Source organism: Cervus elaphus, chromosome 19, assembly GCF_910594005.1.
Source record: "Cervus elaphus chromosome 19, mCerEla1.1, whole genome shotgun sequence".
NCBI lineage: Eukaryota > Metazoa > Chordata > Mammalia > Artiodactyla > Cervidae > Cervus > Cervus elaphus.
Genome location: NC_057833.1, coordinates 7628957 through 7654940, shown reverse-complemented (window position 1 = coordinate 7654940; position 25984 = coordinate 7628957).

The following is a 25984-nucleotide window of genomic DNA, read 5'->3' as shown; positions in this document are numbered from 1 at the left end:
AGGAATAAAGTTTTAATGTATTGAATCATGATTTATTCTCATTAAGAGTGTGATTTGAGGGCATTTAAATAACATTTTCTTGTGACTCAGCTGGTAAACAGTCCGCCTGCAATGCACAAGACCTGGTTCGATCCCTGGGTTGGGAAGATCCACTGGAGAAGGGAAAGGCTACCTACTCCGGTATTCTGGCCTGGAGAATTCCATGGACTGTAGACACCATTGGGTCGCAAAGAGTTAGACATGACTGAGTGACTTTCACTTCAAATGACATTTATTTGAGTTAAATATATTTAATCACTTAAAGTGATTTTTTGTTGTGAGTTTGTAACATTTGGCATATCTATTAATAATCAAGAAAACATGGTGGTAAAAAATTCAAAAGTGTTATTCACTCAGTCGTGTCCAACTCTTTGCAACCCCATGGGCAGCATCCTGTCAGGCTTCTCTGTCCATGGAATTCTCCAGGCAAGAATACCGGAGTGCGTTTCCATTTCCTTCTCCAGGGGATCTTCCCGACCCAGGGACTGAACCCGGGTTTCCTGCATGGCAGGCAGATTCTTTTCCATCCGAGCCACCAGGAAAGCACCCAAATCAAAATATACTCACATTAGAAAGAAAAATAGTTTGGAAATATTTAGCTTCCCAAATTTTAAACTACATTTCACAGTTTATAAAAAAGAAAAAAATGATCTAATTATACTATACTTATAAAATGAAACTAAACTTTCTAGTGCAGATGCAAATGAAGGATGTTCAGAGAAAGTGTCGAAATCTCATTATCAAGGAAACTAAAATAAGGGAGGGTACAGTTAAAACTAATAAGGATGATTTCAGACAGTTTTTTCATGCTAATGAAAAAGAGATTTAGTATGTTGGAGACATACAGAAAAATTAGAAGAAAGCAAAATGAGAGTAATTTGCCCAAAATAAGCTTGAAATATTTATGGCAATAGAAATCAGTTTCTTAAGCTGGATTCCCAATACAAATTAGTGGGATTCCATTTGATTATACTTCCTTCAAAGTGAGCCCAAATATTAATAGCCACTATAATCATGGCTTAAGTTAATATTTCCATGTCTTTGTGTAATGTAAAATGTTTATATAAATATTGTATAGCTCAACATAGTTTAGGGCTACAGAAATACTAAAAGTGACATTTATGCTCACTGCTTGGAAACATTCTAAGCAAAATTTAGGTAGATGACCATTTACCTTAGAATTAAAGAGTTACAGGAAAAATAGCATTTCTTTTAGCAACCTTATACTTGAATCCCAAACCAAACATGATATATAAAGTCCTCCTATACTTTAGTTCTATGAAGAATAATAGAAAAGTATAGCCATTTATAGGAGAGTTTACTTTGATGAATAAATGTTGTTTGAGGGTTTTTGTTTTCATGTCTCAAGAAAATCTACTGGACTATGAGGCCAGAACTATGATGTTGATAGGATGTCACTAGCTGTAGTACTTGACTGGTTTGAATTGAGAGGTGCTACAAGGGTAAACTATATGTCAAATCATAAGACAATACTAAAAGAAGAACAATGTAGAATATTGCTTTAATTTTTATATTGATTACGTTTTAACTTGGTAATACTTTGGATTATTGGATTAAAAAACTCGTTTTCTCAGTTTCTTTTTACCTTTTTAATGTGTGTGCGTGCTCAGTTGTGTCTGACTCTTTGTGACCTCATGGACTGCAACCCATCAGGCTCCTCTATCCATGGGATTTTCCAGGCAAGAATAGTGGAGTGGGTTGCCATTTACTTCTCCAGGGGATCTTCCCAACCCAGGGATCAAACTCACATCTCTTGCATCTTCTATATCAGCAGGCAGAATCTTTACCACTAGGGCTACCTTGAGAGCCCACCTTTTTAATGTAGCTACTGGAAAATTTGACGTTACATAGGTGGTTCACTTTATATTTCTCCTGGACAAGCTGATTTAGACCAAGGGGTTCTTAACTAAGGAGTTGCTTGTTGGCAAGGTAAGTTACTTGGACATGTTTTGTTCCTCTGAGAAATGATGTTCTATAAGTTGACAGGGTTCCTAAGAAAGTTGGTAGAGCCTGCTTAGCCCATATTGCAAACAACGTGATCACCACCACAAGTCTAGTTATGATCCACCGTCATACAGTTAACTCCCTGCATCCATTTGCCCAATCTCTTTCCCCTCTGGTAACCCCTAATATGGTCTCCATATCTATGAGTTAACTTCTGTTTCTTTTTTTTTTTTAATTTTGTTTTTTTAGATTATGCAAATGAGTGAAATCACATTGTATTTGTCTTTCTCTGTCTGACATTTCACTTAGCATATTGCCCTCAAAGTCCATTCATGATGTCTCAAGAGGCAGGATATCTTTGTTTTTTATTGGTAGGTAGACTTTCATTGTGTGTGTGGTGGGGGGGAGGTGTGTAAATACCCAGAAGTGGAATAACTGGGTCATGTGGTAGTTCTGTTCCTAATCTTTGGAGTAATCTTCACACTGTTTTCCATAGCAGCTGTAACAATTTACAGTCTCATTAAGAGTGTACTAGGATTTCCTTTTCTCCATATCCTTTCCAATGTTTGTTTGTTATTATCTTTTTGATAAGTCATTCTAACAGGTGTGATGTGATACTCCATTGTGGTTTTGATTTGCATGTCTCTGACTTGTGATGCTGAAGATTTTTTTCATGTGTATTTTGGCCATCATATATGCCATCCTCGAAAACATATCTATTCAGGTACTCTGACCAATTTTTTTTATTTTAATACCAAATCAAACTTTCATTTATAAAAACAAATGCTGAATGAGTAGCACTCTCAGATGATCAAACCCATTTTGTTTTATTTTTTAGGTGAAGGATAATTGCCTTACAGAATTTTATTGGTTTCTGCCAAACATTTGTAACTGTATATTTGCTGTTGAGTTGCATGAGTTTTTTATGTTGGATTTTAACCCCTTTTTGGATAAATCATTTGTGAATATTTTATCTCATTCAGTAGGTTACCTTTAAGTTTTGAAGATGGTTTTCTTTGCAGAAGCATTTTATCTTGATGCCTGTGCATCACTAAATCCTAAAGCTTGCTTCAACTCATGTCCATTGAGTCGGTGATGCCGTCCAACCATCTCATCCTCTGTTGTCCCCTTCTCCTGCTTCCTTCAATCTTTCCCGGCATCAGGGCCTTTTCCAGAGAATTGGCTCTTCACATCAGGTGGCCAAAGTATTGGAGTTTCAGCTTCAGCATCAATCCTTCCAGTGAATATTCAGGACTGATTTCCTTTAGGATGGAATGGTTCGATCTCTTTGCATTAAAGGGATTCTCAAGAGCCTTCTCCAACACCACAGTTCAAAAGCATCAGTTCTTTGGTGCTCAGCTTTCTTTATAGTCCAACTCTCACATCCATACATGACTACTGAAAAAACCATAGCTTTGACTAGTTGGACCTTTGTTGGCAAAGTAATGTCTCTGCTTTTTAATATGCTGTCCAGATTGGTCATAACTTTTCTTCCAAGGAGCAAGCGTCTTTTAATTTCATGGCTGCAGTCACTATCTGCAGTGATTTTGGAGCCCCCAAAAATAAAGTCTCTCACTGTTTCCATGGTTTCCCATCTATTTGCCCTGAAGTGATGGGACCAGATGCCATGATCTTAGTTTTCTGAATGCTGAGTTTTAAGCCAGCTCTTTCACTCTCCTCTTTACTTTCAGCAAGTGGCTCTTTAATTCTTTCTTGCTTTTTTCCATAAGTTTGGTGTCATCTGGGTGGCTGAGGTTACTGATATTTCTCCTGGCAATCTTGACTCCGGCTTGTACTTCATCCAGTCTGGCATTTCTCATGGTGTACTCTGCATAGAAGTCAAATAAGCAGGGTGACAATGTACAGCCTTGATGTACTCCTTTCCTGATTTGGAACCAGTCCATTGTTCCACGTCCATTCTAACTGTTGCTTCTTGACCTGCACACAGATTTCTCAGGAGGCAATTAAGGTGGTCTGGTATTCCCATCTCTTGAAGAATTTCCCACAGTTTGTGGTGATCCACACAGTCAAAGATTCTGGCATAGTCAATAACGCAGAAGTAGATGTTTTTCTGGAACTCTCTTGGTTTTTCAATGATTCAGCAGATGTTAGCAATTTGATCTCTGGTTCCTCTGCCTTTTCTAAATCCAGCTTGTACATCTGGAAGTTCACGGTTCACTTACTGTTGAAACCTGGCTTGGAGAATTTTCAGTATTATCTTGCTAGCATGTGAGATGAGTGTAATTGTGCGGTAGTTTGAGCATTCTTTGGCATTGCCTTTCTTTGGGATTGGAATGAAAACTGACTTTTTCCAGTCCTGTGGTCACTGCTGAGTTTTCCAGACTTCCAGGCATATTGATTGGAGCACTTTCACAGCATCATCAATTGCATTAGCATCATCAGTTGCATTAGGATCACAATATTTTGTTACTACTCTGATAGACCATAATTTTTTGAATATTACAAATAGATAAAACAAAAAATATGTTAAAATTCCTTAATATAATATATTAATATTATGGCTTTGATTTACTTATTACTTGTGAATCAGTCAGAGATTAAAAGGTGCTTACACTCTAGGGGAAGTGATTGAGGCTATGTCATAATCAGTGATAAAGTTTATTTTATTTCTCATATTTTCCATGTCTATCTTTTGTATCAATATCATGCTCACCTTATAAAAACAGGTGGTAAATAAATATTTCTGAATTCATTGCAATATTTATATGCTATACTAAAATTATCTGGGTTTTTTTTTTAGTATTTGTAGAAATCACCTGTAAAGCTGGCCCTAATTTGATATTTTTTTCTTCTTAGGAAGGTATGAAATTACCAAGTCATTTCCTTTAATAATCATTTTGAAAGCATTCAATTTGTATCTGCTGCATATATAAATCTCTCTCTTTACATTTCTAGTACTGACAATTATTTCTTCTCTTTACCTTAGTCAATATTTCTAGTTGAGAATAACTATCAAACTACCAACTTATAAATTTTATTGCCTTCTCATGTTGATTTTGTATTCATTTTTCCTCTGCTGACATTGCTTTTATATAGTTTCTTTGGAATTATTTTTTCTTTGTATCAACTTTGAAAGTTGGAAACTTTGCTCATTAAATTTTTGTCTTTCCTTTCTATCAATTCATGGCTTTAAGGTTATAAATTTCTGTCTGAATATCTCTTAGCCATATCCAACAGATTCTGATATTATCTATATTATTCTACATTTTAAAAATTCATCATAATCTTTCGCATGGATTGTCTGAGAGTATTTCTAAATATTTGTGCTTTCTTGGTTTCTTTTTGTCTCCAGTTTTAATGAAACTCTGCTGTGGTTCCAGACCATAGTCTGTATTTTTCTGTAGTTCTTTAAAAAATATTGATAGTTATTTTATAGCATAGTTCATCATTGCTTTTCACAGGCATTTCATACCTGATTGAAAATAATACCATTGTGCAGTTATTGGAAAAAGAATTATCTGTCCATTAGAACTATCAAAGAAAAAGATGAATTCCTTTGTTTGGGGAGAGAGAGAGTGATAACTTTTTATGTCTCTGTTTGTTTTATCCCGACTGTAAGCGTGAGGTTTCTGGGTTAGACGCAGTCTAATTATTTGCATAGCAGTCTTGGTGCTGATTCCCATGCCTCATTTTTCTTTTGGAAAAATGTGATGAGGGCATACATCACCCTATATGTAGAGAATAGGGGCTCTCTACTCTAGGAGAGCATCGAAAATTATGACTCTTGAGGCTCGTACAGGGACGCTTACATAAATGCCCTTCCTCCCCTGATGAAAAGAGGAAGAAAACTTTGCTGTCTACTAAAACCCTCTCTGGGAAAGTGGGTGGGAAGTCCCTGGGTTTTTACAATCCTTTGCAGTAGAAACTCCAGGAAAGAGAAAATTGTTTATCACTCCTGGATAGTTCATTATTTGCAATGTCTAAGGCTTGTTTTCTATTCACTCATTTTGAACTCAGTTTGCCGATAATATTTGGTCAGAAACCCTCACTATACAGAAATATGGAAATATTACCTTCTCAAAAGAGAACCACGTATCCTTAGACCTACCTCAGCAGCCTGAGTTATGTCAGGATGTAGCCCCAGTTCCAAGTTGCTGGCTATTGTACAGTAGGGGCTATTACTTTGGGATATCAACTGTAATCAGAAGGTTTGGAATTCATCTCTCTTACCACCCAACTACTCCACAGCATGTCAATCTTGCATTCTCTACTCTGTTGATGATGGTAGTGAGGTGTGAGGAGGGGAGAGTTAAGGACTCCCTCTGATTTTGGTGTGTGGCTTCCCTGATAGCTCAGTTGGTAAAGAATCTGCCTGCAATGCGGCAGACCTGGGTTTGATCCCTGGATTGGGAAGATTTCCTGAAAAAGGGAAGGATACCCACTCCAGTATTCTGGACTAGAGAATTTCATGAACTATATAGTCCATGGGGTCACAAAGAGTCGGACACGACTGAGCAACTTTCATTTTCACTTCCTTTCTAGATTTTGGTAGGAATAAGACAGTACTCTCTCCACTCTACTTTTGCTTGGACCACTTCCTACAAAAATATATCATAATTTTATATTGTAATTAGAACCACAGAAAGTGAAACCAAAGTTCACTGATTCAAATGATTTTATGCAAAACTAAATTAAATTAAGTACATAAATATCTGAATAGATAATGCTGGATTTTACATTCTGCATTTCTTCTAATGCCATCTTTGTAAATGTTTTTCTCAATGGACTTTAAGACCATAAGTGCAAAACTCAGTAGAAACTGACTCAAAGCATACATTTAAACAATAGTCATAAGAGTATTCTTAGTGAATAATGATCAAGACAATGAAGCTACAACTTAGTGAATAAAAATGAAATGAGTTCCCTATAAAAACAATGCTAAACAACCAAACACAATCTTGTTCCACTGAAAATGTTTCTTCCCCAATCTGTACTTCATAACCATGATAAAAATGCCCAAATAACCCAATTTCATAGCATTCCAAGCAATGCAAATAAAACTCTAAGTGATCTCAGTTCAGTTCAGTTGCTCAGCTGGGTTCAACTCTTTGAGACCCCATGGACTGCAGCACGCCAGGCTTCCCTGTCCATCACCAGCTCCTGGAGCCTACTCAAACTCATGTCCATTGAGCCAGTGATGCCATCCAACCAACTCATCCTCTGTCATCCCCTTCTCCTCCTGCCTTCAATCTACCCAGCATCAGGATCTTTTACAATGAGTCAGTTCTTCACATCAACTGCCAAAGTATTGGAGCTTCAGCTTCAGCATCAGTCCTTCCAATGAATATTCAGGACTGATTTCCTTTAGGATTGACTAGTTGGATCTCTTTGTAGTATAAGGGATTCTCAAGAGTCTTGTCCAACACCACAGTTCAAAAGCATCAATTCTTTGGTGCTCAGCTTTCTTTATAGTCCAACTCACATCCATACATGACTACTGGAAAAAACAAAGCTTAGACTAGATGGACCTTTGTTGGCAAAGTAATGTCTCTGCTTTTTAATGTGCTGTCTATGTTGGTCATAACTTTCCTTCCAAGGAGTGTCTTTTAATTTCATGGCTGAAATCACCATCTGCAGTGATATTGGAGCCCAGAAAAATAAAGTCAGCCACTGTTTCCACTGTTTCCCCATTATTGTGCCTATCTTTGCATGAAATGTTCCCTTGGTATCTCTAATTTTCTTGAAGAGATCTCTAGTCTTTCCCATTCTATTGTTTTCCTCTGTTTCTTTGCATTGATCACATAGGGAGGCTTTCCTATCCCTCCTTGCTATTCCTTGGAACTCTGCATTCAAATGGGTATTTCTTTCCTTTTCTCCTTTGCCTTTTTCTTCTCTTCTTTTCTCAGCTATTTGTAAGTCCTCTTCAGACAACCATTTTGTTTTTTTGCATTTCTTTTTCTTGGATTTGGTCTTGATCACTGCCTCCTGTACAATCTCATGAACCTCCATCCATAGTTCTTCAGGTACTCTGTCTATCAGATCTAATCCCTTGAAACTATTTGTCACTTACACTGTCTAATTGTAAGGGATTTGATTTAGGTCATACCTGAATAATACAGTGGTTTTCCCTACTTTCTTCAATTTAAGTCTGAATTTTGCATAAGACGTTCATGATCTGAGCCACAGTCATTTCCTGGTCTTATTTTTGCTGACTGTATAGAGCTTCTCCATCTTTGGCTGCAGGAATATAATCAGTCTGATTTTGGCTGACCATCTGGTCATGTCCATAAGTGATCTACCCAACTGTAATTTTATACTATTCTTTAAAAAAATAAAAGATATTTTGAGTAGTGTTAAAAGTTATTTTTCAGCTATATATTCATGGAATAAATATTTTAAATGAACAGTATGATCAGTATATTTAGTGTTCATTTTTCTTAACTAAAGAAATATTCAGTTATACTTTAAAAATATAGCAGCTTAACTAAATTTTCTTCTCATGTCTTGGGAATTATGAAATCGAACAATTCTTGTTATTTTTGCCTTTCTAAGGTTGAATTAGTTGTTAGCAATATGTAAATGATCCATTTATTTTGGTAATAAATAAGGTATGCCTGATTTTTTCTATCTTGATTTATATATTTAGATGTAATTATGGTTTTTACACAATACATGATACTTTCTCATTGTTTATCTAAAGCATAACATTTTTCTGTTATTACTGTTTTTATATGTATTAAAAAAAATTTTAATCTAAGCCCCACAGATCTCTAATTATGCAAGTACATGGCATGAGATGGAGGCATTAGGCAGTAGTTGTTCCTGTTTACCTGTATTTGAGAATGGCGTGAGTAGGAACTTTACGAAGCCTTAGATAAACATGCATTGTGGAAACTCTGTAAAATCTGGTGTGGAATATGCTTCATGTATCCAGCCAGTACAAAATTCTCTTAGACTTACCCTTTCTATTTCTGTTATTAAGTTAAAATAGTTGATTCCTATGCATCTTACTTCAAAGGAAGGCCAGTGACTCATGGGCAGTAGAATAGATATTACTGCATCGAAATTTTCTTCTGCTGAGGTAATAATGTTTAATAATGTAGTATATACTTATGTCCTGCATTATACATTCAGAATATATGTGAATATTTACGTTGTTAATATATGTTTGGCAACACAGTCTTTCTGGTCACTGGACTAAAGCAATGGTTCTATACTTCTAGCTTGCATGACAATCATTTGAATAGAATGAATCATTCTATTCATTATATAGAATCCTGGTGTGTGCTCAGTCACCCAGACGTGTCTGACTCTTTGCGACCCCATGGACTATAGCCTGCCAGGCTCCTCTATCCATGGAATTTTCCAGAAAAGACTACTGAAGCAGGTTGCTATTTTCTTCTCCAGGGAAACCCAGACTCTTGAATCTCCTGCATTGTCAGGCCAGTTCTTTTACCACTAAGGCCACCAAATTTTATATGTGTGAAAGGGTTGGCAGATATATGTATGTAAAATGTTAGAATAATCTACATAAAACTATAGAAATTAGCCAAAATAAAAAATTATATATGCTAGGGTGTCAGTATTTTCTAAGATATACTAATAATTTACACAAATTTAGTGGTGGTTGGATTTTTTTCTCATGACATGTGTGTTTTTACTTGAAAATTATGCACCTGTCAGAGAGTTAAACTCTGATGAATCTCTGTATATGCTTTCCTTCTGTTCTATTTTGACTGACTTCGTACCCTTAAGAACATGTAGGAATGATAGATGTAGACTTTGAAATGATGAACTTTGATTGCTGTGTCAGTAAACTACTTTCTAATTGGCCTCATTCTTTCAAATCATTTACTATACATTTGTCCTTGGAGGTGATATATCTTTCGGGTGTTTGTGGAAGTAATCTGATTATGGTATTTTTTCCATCTTTTTCTTTTCAGGGGAAAGTATGACAGATTAAGTACACTGGTGAGTTTTCAAAATATTTACTAAGACACTTTTAAAATTATATCAGTATCAACTGTCATTTTTAAAATTAGCTTTATAAAAGCATACTATCCTTTGCTTGCTAGTGATCAAGAACAACATGGTAGAAAGAGGTGAATAAGAACAGTAATAAGAAAAGATTGCAAAACAATGAATTTGAAAATAATTATTGCTTTGGTATATACATTTAAGCTGCTTTCTTCCTTCTCCAGCTTACTCTAGTAACTTGATTAGAAATATTTCTGGAAGAAGCAATTGAGAAAGACTGTTGATTAGCTGGAGTTTGACCTAAGACCCATGATCCAGAAAAAAAAAAAAAAAAAACATGCCTGCCATTCCTTCAGATAAATGATAGCCTTGGAAATAGGATGGACATAAGGCATAGGGAACTGGGATGGATAGATAGAACGAAACATTTCTTGGAGACAGGTTTGTCAGACTTTGCAGTGCTGAGGCTGTGAAAAATTATACCTCTGAGATTATCTAAATTCAGCAAAGGTCTGCCAAAGATAATTTAGTGTTCATTCCTCTGGTGACAAAATGTCAGAGCTTCCCTGCACACTGTGGGGCTTCAAATGGTTACAGATGTGCCAACACAGTGATCCCTTAAGCCTTCAGTGCTTGCATAAACCTGGGACAATTGAACTTAAAAGTCATATCCTTCATTCTTGAGCTGGCCCTGCCACTTTACTTCAGGTTGCCTGAATGATCTTTTAAGTCATATAAGTTTTTTAAAAAGGTAGACAAGATGACTTCTTGAGGTTCTTTCTCTTAAAATCAAGCCTGTCTACTTGCTCTCCTCCACTGTGCTAATTAATTTCTAGTCTTAAGGGCTTCCTTGGTGGCTCAGACAGTAAAGAATCTGCCAGGCATGCAGGAGACCCAGGTTCAATCCCTGGGTTGGGAAAATCCTCTGGAGAAGGGAATGGCTATCCACTCCAATACTCTTGCCTGGAGAATTCCATGGACAGAGGAGACTAGTGGGCTATAGCCCTTGGGGTCACAAAGAGTCAGACATGAATGGGCGACTAACACTTTCACTTTATGGCTTTTATGTATAGAATATCCTCCTTCCAAACTATTAGGTGCAAATATTTCTTAAAACACAAGATGTGTGGACCATAATGAAACGACTGCTAACTGAATGATATTATAGCTTGCAACTTCTGTTCAAAGAGAGACACTAAAAACAAAGTGAAAAGATATGTCTTAGGCTGGGGAAAATCCATGAGAAATAGACAAACTCATTTTAAAAAAAGGACAAATAAAGATACAGTTTCTGCAGAAGTCAATGGCAACCCACTCCAGTGTTCTTGCCTGGAGAATCCCGGGGATGGAGGGGCCTGGTGGGCTGCCGTCTATGGGGTCGCACAGAGTCGGACACGACTGAAGTGACTTAGCATAAGCAAAAAAACAGTTTACCTAATGGGAAGTGAAGTGAAGTGAAGACGCTCAGTCGTGTCCGACTCGTAGTGACCCCATGAACTGCAGCCTGCCAGGCTCCTCCGTCTATGGGATTTTCCAGGCAGGAGTACTGGAGTGGGTTGCTGTTTCCTTCTCCAGGGTATCTTCCCCACCCAGGGATTGAACTAGAGTCTCCCGCATTGTAGACAGACGCTTTACCATCTGAACCACCGGGGAAGTCCTCCAAAGTGGAAACCAAACAGGAAACCACGAAGGTCAACAAGCATCTGTTGGTGCTTAACGTTGCTAAGCAAATTAAAAACAGCAGTGAGATTCCAATTCATGGTATAATATTGTAAAATTGATCACCCTAAAAGTAGATGAGGATGTGAAGAAAGTTCTGTATTGATGAGAACAGATTAGAGGACAATTTGACAGTAGCTGGTAAGTTTGAAGAAGTAGGCACAGTAAATTCACTTCTAGGTCTCTATTCTAGAGAACATTTTACACCTATGCAAGAGGATGTTTATTTAGCAAAGTTATAAAAACTGGTTTAACTTTTCTTTAAACATGCATGCTCAGACACTTCAGTCATGTCCGACTCTTTGCAAGCCTATGGACTATAGCCTGTCAGGCTCCTCTGTCCATGGGATTTTCCAGGCAAGAATACTGGAGTGGGTTGTCATCAGACTAACAGAATAACCCTTAAAATGAATGAACTATATCCTAATGTATCAACATATATAAATACAAAAACAATGAAAAATGAAAAAAGGCAATCAGAAAATTATATATACTACATGATCCTATTTATTCAAAGTTTAAAGGCTCACAAAATGAATTTTTAAAAAATGTTTAACACAGTTAAACTGCATAGCAATGCATGTGAATGATACACGGAAACTTTTTAGCAGTGTTTACCTTTGGGGAGGGAGAGGGCAGGAGGATGGGTATTAGCTGGAATTAGAAAATCTCATTAAAAAATGAAATGTAAAGAAAATGTCAAAGTTAATATTAGATTAACTATTTTGTTGAGTATTTTACTAATATCTTTTACAATTTTCTGTACATTTAAAATGTTTCGATCAAACATCTTTTAGATGAATGAGAGAAATCTAAGACCAGTCTTAATAAACTTCATTGATTATATATCCACAAATATCTATCTAGATATATATCCATGTCAGTAGATATCTTTGTATTGTATCTGTGAGACTTTATTTGATAATGTTTCATTTTCCCATCAAATTATATATCTTTTAAGGGATGACACTGTGATTTCTGTTTCTTTTCTGCCTTTTGCAATGACTAGAACTGCACTAGGCATCTTGTATGTATGTAACAAATAACTGTTAACTGACTGCACAATTGTATTCACCGAACTGGAAATCCTCCCATGGTGAATTAGAAGGTCAGCATTTGCAAACTTTCCCCATACCAAAGAAACAAATATGTTTCTGTATTGCAAAGATTCTTTTTAACTTTCCCCTTTTATCCTGTCCTTGTTTCTTTCTCCCCTTCTCTCAACCATTTCTCATCCTGTTCCCCACAAAATTCTTCTAAAACCACCAAAATCAAGCAAAGCAGGGTTTCATTACAAATAAAGATGTTATTTACAGCTGCCCCAAACCTCTATGTTCCATCCTTCAGCTAAATGGGTCAATGCTCTTGGGATGAGAATAAAGGAAACTCATAAATGTTGGTTTTGATCCGGAGGCATGTCAGATCCCAGATTGGATGTCTTTGCCAAAGGGAAAGAGTGGTTACCAAAAAAAAAAAAAAGCGCTCTAAATTCAGTATCTCTCATTTTCTGACTGTAGAAGCTAAAAAACTTTATTGATTATCAAAGAGAAATAAGTTTTTAGAAAAAATGACTGCAGATCATCAGAATATGTCTGCATGGAGGTAATATATTGCTGATAGATTTTCAAACCTTCCCATTTATAATCCATTAACTTTTTTGAGGTCTATTTAATTTTAAAGAGCTGGTAAGTAGTTTTCTGTAAAGTGGACCAAAAACTTTTGAGAAAATAAGAATCGATGTGGGAATCCTCTAGTGTTTCTGGATTGTATCCCCAGGAAAAACTCACCGGGACACAAGTACACAAGTTTTCATGTTATTCCAGGGAGACTGTGGAGCTGCTGAAGCTTATCCATGGACCTCTTTATTCTATAGACCCCAAGTCAGCATACTGGCCTCAAACACTTCCTAATAGTTCCAGTATCTGCTTAGAAACAAGCCCAAATAATGATCTGTTATTACTACATATGAACTTGTGAGATTTAAAGGAATTATTGATGATTAACTGAAAAATGTTGAATAACAACTGACCTGCAGTTTTAAAGCATAGAATTCCCTAGAAACAAAATTCTACAGATAATTCTGAAAATTACATAAAGAAGGGGAATTGTGGATTCTTTTCAACTATACTTCTAATCTTTAAAACTTCATTTCTGTTTACTATTAAGGCAATTTACCGAAATAGAAACACTGCATTGAGTTCTTTTAGGCTCATTGCCTGATTTTACTTAGACTTGGAATGCATAATAATTAGCAATATTGAATTTGAATGAAGCCAACATAGAGGAAAATAACTGGTTTTTAATTTTAATATCACTGTTTCTTTGGTTGAGGTCTCTAATTTAATGCAGTTAATGTGGCTGTATTACTTATTCTTATAGTGGAAACAATCAATTCTTCCCTGGTCATATGTCAGCATCATCAGTACCCTCTTCTTGCTCTTCATCTTCTGGGGAACATCTCTCTTAACCTCTGGCTCCTCCCATCTTCTTTCCTACAAAGGAGTCCTCCCTGAACTCTTTCTATCTTTTCTAAATGGCTTTCTGGTTTCTTGTTTACTTGAATGCAGATCTCTGACTCTCTGGTCACTTATTCAGCATAGTCTATGGAACAGTTCTCCTGATTTGTTCCGTCTAATCAAGATCATTTGACCAGTGAGTGTATGTGTATAACCTTGGGCTTATATGTAGTATAAAACATTTAAAAGTCAATATCATCTTACATTACAATAAAGTCAAAGAGATCAAGAAATTAAGCATGTGGAGAGATATGGACCACATGGCTGTTATCTGTAAGTAGTTGAGGTCTATATAAAAGAAACATGAAAGGTGGTGCAGAAAACCCTTGTAGTGGTTATGGGTGTAAAAACTTGAATGCCTGTTTACTACTCTCTTTTATCTTCTGAAGATCGTTAGCATGTATATTATCATGCTTCTTTCCTTAGGAGTTGTCACCTATCAGGGATGAGAGTGATGCCAATAATGTATGACTAACCTTCATTGAGTACTTATATGTTAAATACTTGGTGATTAGATTCTCATTTAATCTTCACAATAATTGTATAAGTAAGCATAAAACTACTGTTTACCTATGCTCCATGATTAAAGAAGCAATCCCTGCTGAAACTTGAGTTTAGACATGTACTCTGAGGACACAGTTCATGCTCTTACTTGCTAAGCTCTATTGTCTTCCACTCAGGAAATCAAATCCAATTGTTCTACTTGCACTTTCTTTTTGCATTCTCCATTTAGTTTGGCTTTTGATGGAGTCTTATCCAGGTATAGATTTCAGATCCAGCTTTATTTTGATAATCTCAGGATCACTTCTCCAGTTAGGATCTCTCCCCTTGAGCTCTAGACTGCTGTATTGACAATTCCAATTGGATTTCTAACAGGCATTTCAAATTTATCATATAAAATCAAGCTCTCAGTTTCTTGCCTCAATCCTTCTCCTGCAGGTTTTTTATCCGATGAAATGGCGACTCTATTTATATAATTGTTCAAACCAAATATGTTAAAATGATTTTTAACTAAGCATTTTTTAAATACTCATTTTTATTTTTTATTGAAGTATAGTTGATTTACAATGTTGTATTAGTTTCAGGCATACAGCTTAAGTGATTCAGATACACACACATATATACACACACACATATACATATATGTTGAATATATGTGTATATATTCCTTTTCAGACTCTTTTCCCTTATAGAGTATCACAAAATATTGAGTATATTTTCTTGTTCTCACAGTAGGTCCTTGCTGGTTTTGTATTTTATATACAGTAGTTTGGATCAACTAATCCCAAACTCCCATTTTATCCCTCTCTTCGTCCCCACTTTGGTAACCATAAGTTTGCATTCTATGTCTGTAGGCCTATTTCTCTTTTATATATAAATTCATCTGCATCATTTTGTTTTTAAGATTCCATATGTAAGCAGCATCATATATTGTCTTTCTCTGTCTGGCTTACTTCACTTAATATGCTCATCCATGTTGCCAAAATAGTATTTCAAAATATGTCTAGAATTCGAGCATTTTCCACATCCATTGCTAACCCATTAGTCCTACGCATTATTGTTCTTGCTTAGATGACTATAATGTCCTCTTACCCCATTTCTAGACAACATTTTTGCCCAGATAGACTATACAGAAACCAGAAGGAACCTTTTAAAGCAAGTCACACCACTCCTACTTAAAAACCCCTTTAATACAAAGAGCAGGGCATAATCGTCTCATTCAGACCTGGACCCTGTCGTCATAACCAAACTGCTTCCTCAAAGTCGGACACACTCTAATCCCCTTAACCTACTGTATTTTTCTCCATAGCATAAATACCATATTTTTGAACTATATGTGTACTTGTATCTCCCCAATTAAAACATAAATTCCATTATGACTGTCATATCCCTGGTACCTGGAAGCCTGCTTGGCACATATTTGTTGAATGAATTAATGAATTGGCACTTCCACTAGCAGCATATGAGAGGACCCATGTCACCAACTCCTTCCCATAAATATGTATTTCTTCATAAAACTTTTTTTGGCTGCACTGGGTCTTGGTTTGCAGTGTGCAGACTTTCTCTAGTTGCAGCAAGCAGGGGTGACTCTTTGTTGTGGTGTGCCGGCTTCTCACTGCAGTGGCTTCTCTTGTTTTCTGCTACTGAAGCACAGGCTTCAGTAGTTGCGTCACGTGGGCTCGGGCGTTGTGGCTTGCTGGCTCGACGGTGCACGGGCTTAGTTGCTGTGGCTCAGGCGCTCATTAGCTGTGGCTCTTGGGCCCTAGAGCATGCAGGCTTCATAGCTGCAGCTCATGGGCTCTAGAGCACAGGCTGAGTAGTTGCATATGGGCGTAGTTATTCTGCAGCATGTGGAGTCTCCCAGACTAGGGATTGAACCTGTGTCCTCTGCATTGGCAGGCAGATTCTTATCCACTGTGCATCAGGGAAGACTTGAAACTTATATATTTTTTAAATTACTTTTTTAATAAACTGTGAAATTCACTACAGAAAGCAATTTTCTATATTAAAGCAATGAAGTGAGATATCATATGAAGTAACTTATTTTTGACCTGACATCTATTAGGGTATGGGTTTCCCTTGTGGTTTAGCTGGTAAAGAATCCACATGCAATGCGGGAGACCTGGGTTTGATTGCTGGCTTGGGAAGATGCCCTGGAAAAGGGAAAGGCTACCCACTCCACAATTGTGGCCTGGAGAATTCCGTGGACTGTATAGACGCAAAGAGTTGGACATGACTGAGCGACTTTCACTTTCACTATTAGGGTACATGCACTAAACTCTCACATGTAATAAAGTGTGGAGAAATTGAAGCACACAATATTTTTTGAAGTTCAACAGTGTTCCTATCAGTTCCTGGTGATTTTGCCTGCTGCTGTTTTTATATCTCTGCTCTGGGCTGCCCAGGCCTCTCATTATCCTATCATTCCAACAGCAGCACAGATGTTTAAAGTGACTGGAACCTGTTTGATACTGATCTGCAAAGAAGTCTCTACTTTGATTCTTCTTGCAGTCTACTTTCCTACTAATAAAAGAGGGACTTTTATTAGAATATTAAAGAGAACAGAGAAAGCTGAGTACTAATGATAATACACTCCCTAATGTTCATAAGAAGCTTTCTCTAAGAAAAGGAAAGATATACCCATTGGAATGCAGAGTTCCAAAGAATAACAAGGAGAGATAAGAAAGCCTTCCTCAGTGATGAATGAAAAGAAATAGAGGAAAACAATAGAATGGGAAGGATTAGAGATCTCTTCAAGAAAATTAGAGATATCAAGGGAACATTTCATGCAAAGATGGGCACAATAAAGGACAGAAACGGTATGGACCTAACAGAAGCAGAAGATATTAAGAAAAGGAGGCAAGAATACACAGAAGAACTATACGAAAATATCTTCATGACCCAGATAAGCACAATATTGTGATCACTCACCTAGAGCCAGACATCCTGGAATGTGAAGTCAAGTGGGCATTAGGAAGCATCATTACAAATAAAGCTAGTGTAGGTGATGGAATTCCAGTTGAGCTATTTCAAATCCTAAAAGATGATGCTGTAAAAGTGTTGCACTCAATATGCCAGCAAATCTGGAAAACTCAGCAGTGGCCACAGGACTGGAAATTTTCTGTTTTCATTCCAATCCCAAAGAAAGGCAATGCCAAAGAATGTTCAAACTACCACACAATTGCACTTCTCATATGCTAGCAAAGTAATGCTCAAAATTCTCCAAGCCAGGCTTCAATAGCATGTGAACCATGACCTTCCAGATGTTCAAGCTAGATTTAGAAAAGGCAGAGAAACCAGAGATCAAATTGCCAACATCCGTTGAATCATTGAAAAAGCAACAGAGTTCCAGAAAAACATCTACTTCTGCTTTTTTGATTATACCAAAACCTTTGTATGGATCACAACAAACCAGAAAATTCTTCAAATGATGGGAATACCAGACCACCTGACCTGTCTCTTGAGAAATCTGTATGCAGGTCAGGTAGCAACAGTTAGAACTGGACATGGAACAACAGATTGGTTCCAAATCAGGAAAGGAGTATGTCAAGGCTGTATATTGTCACCGTGCTTACTTAACTTATATGCAGAGTACATCTAGCGAAATGCTGGGCTGGATGAAGCACAAGCTGGAATCAAGATTGCTGGGAGAAATATCAAAAACCTCAGATATGCAGATGACACCAGCCTTATGGCAGAAAGTGAAGAAGAACTAAAGAGCCTCTTGATGAAAGTGAAAGAACAGAGTGAAAAAGTTGGCTTAAAGTTCAACATTCAGAAAACTAAGATCATGGCATCCAGTCCCATTACTTCATGGCAAATAGATGGGGAAACAGTGTAAATAGTGACAGACTTTATTTTTCTGGGCTCCAAAATCACTGCAGATGGTGACTGCAGCCATGAAATTAAGAGACGCTTACTCCTTGGGAGAAAAGCTATGACCAACCTAATAGCACATTATAAAGCAGAGACATTACTTTGCCAACAAAGGTCCATCTAGTCAAGGCTATGGTTTTTCCAGTGGTCATGTATGGATGGGATAGTTGGAATGTAAAGAAAGCTGAGTGCTGAAGAATTGATGCTTTTGAACTGTGGTGTTGGAGAAGACTCTTGAGAGTCCCTTGGACTACAAGGGGATCTAACCAGTCCATCCTAAAGGAGATCAGTCCTGGGTGTTCATTGGAAGGACTGATGCTGAAGCTGAAACTCCAATACTTTGGCCACCTGATGGGAAGAACTGACTCACTGGAAAAGACCCTGATGCTGGGAAAGATTGAAGGCAGGAGGAGAAGGGGACGACCGAGGATGAGATGGTTGGATGGCATCACCACCCTGATGGACGTGAGTTTGCACAAGCTTCGGGAGTTGGTGATGGACAGGGATTCCTGGCGTGCTGCAGTCCATGGGGTCACAAAGAGTCAGACACGACTGAGCGACTGAACTGAATGGAACTGATCATCTCATATTGATAAAAGACATCCTCCACCATCTTAGGACCACCCCAGAATTGATGCTTTTGAACTGTGCTGTTGGAGAAGACTCTTGAGAGTCCCCTGGACTGCAAGGAGATCCAACTAGTCCATCCTAAAGGAGATCAGTCCTGAATATTCATTGGAAGGTGAATGAATTCAGTCGGATACGACTGAACTAAACTGAACTGATTGAAGATCAGTTTTTCTTGCATTCTATTTAAAGTAACCAGCCTACACAGTTGTGAAGAGGGAGTGAAGTTTGTTAAATCAAGAGTAGAAAAAATTTAATACCTGCAAAATTAGGCCCTATTGAAAAATAATGAGAATAAGATTATACTGCTAATATTAATCTTAGGAACTACTTTTGGATAATTCTTTTTAAAAAAATATTGTCTTTTACCATATGTGAATGTGCTAGGCACTAAATTCACTCCCTGCCTCATGGAGCTGATTATCTAGTTAGGGAGACAAAGCAAAACACAAAGTTATACCAATAATTGATTTAAATTAAAATAAATCACATTGATTTACAGGCTTCACTTTGACTTCACAAGTTATTGTCTTCACTGGTAACTTATGTTCTGAAATTTGTATTATATGTAATTCTGAATGAAAAGACTTAGAATTATGAAATCTATCTGTAATTTAAAAATCCATCTGTAACTTAAAACTGAAAAGTTTAAATAGGCATACTTGAATAGAATGTAATGAAAAGTGTTACTATTGTTACTCCCCAGATCAGCAATAGACTTATGAAATATCATCACAGGGAAAAAGGTGAAAATTATGTACATTGTTCTATTAGAAAAAAACACCATGATTATAAACAATGCTTCCTCAGGTCTTTTCTAGCCAAGTTCCTAAGGCAATTTCTTTCCCTTATTCTGTGTATCAGCACTCTATTTCATTCCAGATGCTAATCATAATAGCTAATCATTATTATAGACACATGTATGTGTATGTGCATGGATACCCACACATTTATAGCAGATTATTTACTTTTTGTTTTGCTTATTTGTTACTTTGGAAAAGGAAATGGCAGCGTACTCCAGTACTCTTGCCTGGAAAATCCCATGGACAGAGGAGCCTGGTGGGCAATAGTCCATGGGGTCACAAGAGTCAGACACAACTTAGTGACTAAACCATCACCACTTGTTAGTTATTGCCCTGTATTAAGATTATCCACTTCTCAAAAGCAGGCTCATTGGCTATCTTGTTCTCTGTGTTTCTATAATGGAGAACAGAAGTTGGCATGTAGCTAATGTTTAATAAATATTTTTTTCAGTAGATGAATTATAATAAAGATATCCAACAATCCCACTGCTGGACATGCACACCAAGGAAACTAGATTTGAAAGAGACACATGTACCCCAATGTTCATTGCAGCACTGTTTATGATAGATAGCTAGGACATGGAAGCAACCTAGATGTCCATCAGCAGATGAATGGATAAGGAAGTTGTGGTACATATACACAATGGAATATTACTCAGCTATAAAAAATAATCCATTTGAGTCAGTTCTAACGCAGTGGATGAAACTGGAGCCTATTATACAGAGTGAAAAACGTCAGAAAGAGAAACACTAATACAGTATACTAATGCATATATATGGAATTTAGAAAGATGGTAACAATGATCCTATATGCAAGGCAGCAAAAGGGACACAGATGTAAAGAACAGACTATTGACCTATGAGGGAGAAGGCGAGGGTGGGAAGTTATGAGAGAATCAGACTGAAACATGTATATTACCATATATACAATAGATGACCAGTGCAAGTTTGATGGATGAAGCCGGACCCTCAAAGCCAGTGCTCTGGGACAACCCAGAGGGATGGGGTGGGATGGGAGGTGGGGTTCAGGATGGTGGGGGGCACAAGTGTGCCCATGGCTGATCCATGTCAACGTGAGGCAAGGGCCACCACAGTGTTGTGAAGTGATTGTCCTCCAATTAAAATAAATAAGTAAATTTTTAAAAAGATATATAGCAAGTTTATTATGTCAGGTCATATACTATGTATATATTTTATTGAATGTGTGTCAAATATTAAGTGCTCAGTGCTTTCAAGTTAGTTATTTCTTATAAAAAATAGTATACAAAAGAATTCCTAAGCATTTACCTGAATAAATGCCTATCCACCACACTTAAACAACCCTGCAGATCAGTCAGCACCTGTGCAGGATCTGTTGGGAAAAGTAATTGCTTGGTTTTAAATAGTGCATAAGACAATTGAAAGCTCTTTAAAAAAATTTTATCCACAATTTTAAAAAGGTACATATTAAATCATTGCATTCATTGCAAGTTAGCTTGAAGCTATATGTTTGATCAGTGTGCCTTATATAAAGAAACACAAAAATAAAAGAGGAGTTAATTGTAGCCTGTTTGCTTGTTGTACAGAACACATTTCAGATATGAAATACATTAATGGAAAAATGTGATTGGTGAAGAAGGAGCCCCTTGAAAATGCTTGAATATTGGTTAGTGACGCTGGATCCTTGTTCATGTTACACGAGGCCATGGGTGCTCCTGACCTTCTGAGCCTGAGTGAAGGCAGGCTCAGTAGGCTGAGTCCTTGCAGGCGGGCCCTGGTTAAAGCTTGTCAAGATGCGTGCATCCACACAGCAGTTAGAGCGCCCAGGATCTAAAAAAAATGCCAACATACGTGGCTCAGGGTATTGTATTGCGACATTGCCTTCATAAATTAAGGAAGGGGTAGGGGTGGGGAGACTACTGTCATTTGAAAATAAAAGAGCAATTTTTTCTAAGTACCTTTAATATAGTAAATGTAGCTTATAAACTCAACTTGTATTATTTATAAAGAATTCTTTCTCTCCAGAAATATTGATATTCATGTAAGGATTCCCTAATTAGGATGGTCTGCTAGGAGGGTATACTATAAATGTTTATAAAAACACTTATACTACAAAATAAGATTATATTCATTATATTCAAGTTTCTAAGAACCTTCCTATTATGGAAAATTTCTCACAAGGATAAACTATAGCTGTTCTATTCCTTTTTTTTTTTCTTTGACAGGTTTATCAAACCATGCTCTTTATCACATTATCTGTCATTCATTAGTAGATTTCCCTTGGGACAAGGAAGTGGTATGAAATTATGACATTCATTCATTATTAGAGGCAAAATAAATTTGTAAAAGCATTTTGCAAAGTGATTTTCCAATAGATATCAAGAACCATGCAAAGGCCTTCTGACCCTCTGCGGATTTTAGGAGGAAAAAAAAAAAGGAAAAAGTGAGAGATATAAAGACATGCACTTGGGGACTATCTGTGACAGTGAAAATTTGAATCCTCCTAAATACACAATACTAGGGAATGACAAATCCATTTAAAAGGGTATTAACCAGCCATTAAAATGATTATTTTATTGTGTATGTGCTCAGTCATGTCCAACTCTTTGCAGCCTCATGGACTATAGCTCACCAGGCTCCTCTGTCCATGGAATTTTCCAGGCAAGAATATTGGAGTGGGGTGCCATTTCCTACTCCAGGGTATCTTCCCAACCCAAAGATTGAACCCACATCTCTTGCATTGGCAGGAAGATTCTTAACCACTAGTGCCACTTGGGAAGCCCAATTACTTTATTAAATATTATTAAATAACTGAACTATTTCTTACTGTCATTGACTTAATCATGTTCCAAAGCATTTGTATCACTTTGTGCCTGTTTTCCTGAAAGCAAAGCTTTATATTATAAACCTGCATGTAAGTTAAATAAGTAACAAATATTCCAAAAGAGAACTTTTAAACAAGTATACAGATATTTATGTGGCAATAGTATCAGTTTGTTTATACCTAAAAAAACCCTGAAAACAAGTGTCAAATATTTATTCTCTATAGAATATATATATATATATTACATATGTGTATATAATATATACATGCCACGACTTCTTTATCCATTCATCCGTTGATGGACACTTAGGTTGCTTCCGTATATTGGTGATTATAAACCATGCTGCTATGAACATTGAGCTGCTTATGGTAGTTCTGCTTTTAGTTTTTAGAAACTTCCATTGTTATTCAGCCGCTAAGTCACGTCCAACTCTTGGTGACCCCATGGACTGCAGCACCATGATTTCCTGTCCTTCACTATCTCCCAGAGTTTGCTCAAACTCATGTCCATTGAGCTGATGATGCCATCCAACCATCTCAGACTCCATACTCTGTAACAGCTGCACCAGTTTGCATTCCCACCAACAGTGTACGTGGGTTCCCTTTTCTCCGTTTCTTGCTGACATTTGTTATTTGTGTTCTTTTAGGTGACAGTCACTGTGACAGGTAAGGTGATATCTCATTTTGGTTTTGATGTATATTTCCCTGAGGATTAGTGATGTAGAGCATCTTTTCATGTGTCTGTTTGCCATCTACATTTCCTTTTTTGGAAAAACATCTATTCAGTTCTTCTGCCTATTTTGGAATTTTTTTTTTTAATGTTTAGGTATATTCTATATTAGTCATGATTTCCAGTGAAACAGGCTACATACACACATGTATTTACTTATACAAGATATACATTTTACAGAATATGTGTGTGTTTATTAGAAGGAATTGGCTGAAAAGAAAAAAAAAAAAGCAAAGAACTGGCTCACACAATAAATGGAGGATGAGAAGTCCTATGAGATGTCCCAGGAATGCAGTTGGCAAAAGCTAGAAACCAGGAGAATTGATGATGTAGTTCTGGTCTGAGTGCCTGAGAACTGGGAAAGCCAGTGGTGTAAGTTCCAGTCCAAAAACCAGCAGGGTCGAAAAAGAGCCAACGTTCAGTTCAAGCTCAAAGGCAGGGAAAGACTGATGTTCCAGCTTAAACAGGCAGAAGGTATTCCCTTTTACTCACTTACTTCATCTGCCTGGATGAGATCCGCCCACATAAAGGACAATCTGCCTTAGTCAGTCTACCACATCAAATGTCGTTGGTTTTGATTTTTTTAGTACTATTCATATTCAGTTTCTTTAAAAATTGAGATGTAATTGACATACAGCATTGTATTTGTTTTATATATTTATGTTTTATGTATTTATATATTTTAATGATTTGATAGCTGTATGTAGCTAAAGTGATTTCCACAATAAGCTTAATTAATTCATCACCACATATAGTTACAATTTTTTTCTTGTAATGCGAACTTTTAAAATCTACTCTTAGCAACTTTGTTTAGTCCTCATGTCGTACATTACATTCCCAGAACTTATTTATCTTATAATTGGAAGTTATAATAAACTAACTCAAATATTAATCTCATTTAGAAACACCAATACAGACACACCCAGAATGATGTTTAACCAAATGTCTGGGCACCTGATGGTCTGGTCAAGCTGACACATACATTTAACCTTCAAAACTCCTCAGTTCAAATACTTTCTCAGAGAAGCTCTTCCAGGCTCTCTAGTCTAATACAGTCCATCTTCCTTCCTTAGTTGCTCAGAAAATCATTATTCTGCTTTATATTCTTTATTTTTTTTTCTTTTTTTAAAATTTTTTATTAGTTGGAGGCTAATTACTTCACAACATTTCAGTGGGTTTTGTCATACATTGATATGAGTCAGCCATAGAGTTACATGCATTCCCCATCCCGATCCCCCCTCCCACCTCCCTCTCCACCCGATTCCTCTGGGTCTTCCCAGTGCACCAGGCCCGAGCACTTGTCTCATGCATCCCACCTGGGGTGGTGATCTGTTTCACCTTAGATAATATACATGCTGTTCTTTCGAAACATCCCACCCTCACCTTCTCCCACAGAGTTCAAAAGTCTGTTCTGTACATCTGTGTCTCTTTTTCTGTTTTGCATATAGGGTTATCGTTACCATCTTTCTAAATTCCATATATATGTGTTAGTATGCTGTAATGTTCTTTATCTTTCTGGCTTACTTCACTCTGTATAATGGGCTCCAGTTTCATCCATCTCATTAGAACTGATTCAAATGAATTCTTTTTAATGGCTGAGTAATATTCCATGGTATATATGTACCACAGCTTCCTTATCCATTCATCTGCTGATGGGCATCTAGGTTGCTTCCATGTCCTGGCTATTATAAACAGTGCTGCGATGAACATTGGGGTGCACGTGTCTCTTTCAGATCTGGTTTCCTCAGTGTGTATGCCCAGGAGTGGGATTGCTGGGTCATATGGCAGTTCTATTTCCAGCTTTGTATTCTTTAGAGCTCTTACCGTTATCTGAAGTTACTTTGTTTTAAAATAAATTTTATTGATGTAGAAAATGCTAATAACAGAATGCTAAGTATTAAAACCAAGATGCAATATGCATGATTATTTCAATTAATGTTAACCATTTTATATACTTATAGAAGCATAGAAAAAAAAACTGAAAATATTTCAAAATGAGTGTTTTATCTTTATGGTGGTATTCTGGGAAATTTTTGTTTTTATTATGTTCTTCTGTATTTTCCATTTATATTATAATAAACTATTATTAACAGAAAAAAGTTACGTTTAAAAAGATGTTCATGCTTCATTTGTGTCTCTAAAATGACCTTTCTCATACATGTATTTATATAGAATACTATTTAGCAAGCACATAATAAGAGGTTACATCATTAGTTAGAAAAAACATGAAAATATGAGAAACAAAGACCTGATTTTGATAACTCTTTTCAAAATAAGAGGTTGATGAAAGGCACAATTATAGTACCATATTTAATATTCCATAAGCAATTTTGAATATATATTTGGAATTTATAATTACATGAATCATTAAAACATTTAAAAAGATATATTTTATCTACCAATTAATTTACTCTCTGTTATTAAACATGTCTTACTGAAGAGCAGCTGCCTATAATTTCATAATCAA